We start from the raw sequence: 391 nt of genomic DNA on the forward strand, positions 1-391 counted from the left end.
CCTACCTAACTCTTTTCTGCCTCAGGTCTGGAAATGATATTTGCGTTGTCCAAAGAAAACTAACATTAATTTCATCATTCTGATAAGTGGTTTACTGAGAGTATGTTTTGGATAATTTTATGTCCATAATTTTGTGAGTTTACAAGTGTAATAATTTTATGCACTCGGAAATATTCACGCAGTATATATGTATTGGAAGATCATATATTGTGAAATATTTATGATTATTATGGTATTGATTATGAAAATTCTTTTGAGAGTATTCATTATTGAAGCTAGAGTATTTATAATGTCACAAAGATTAAATGATAATGTAAATTAAGATGAAATTTCCATGTACTGTGAATTGATTTGCATGAGGACTGAACTCTTTTGTGCAAAGATCAAGGTA

Source organism: Penaeus monodon, chromosome 29, assembly GCF_015228065.2.
Source record: "Penaeus monodon isolate SGIC_2016 chromosome 29, NSTDA_Pmon_1, whole genome shotgun sequence".
Taxonomy (NCBI): domain Eukaryota; kingdom Metazoa; phylum Arthropoda; class Malacostraca; order Decapoda; family Penaeidae; genus Penaeus; species Penaeus monodon.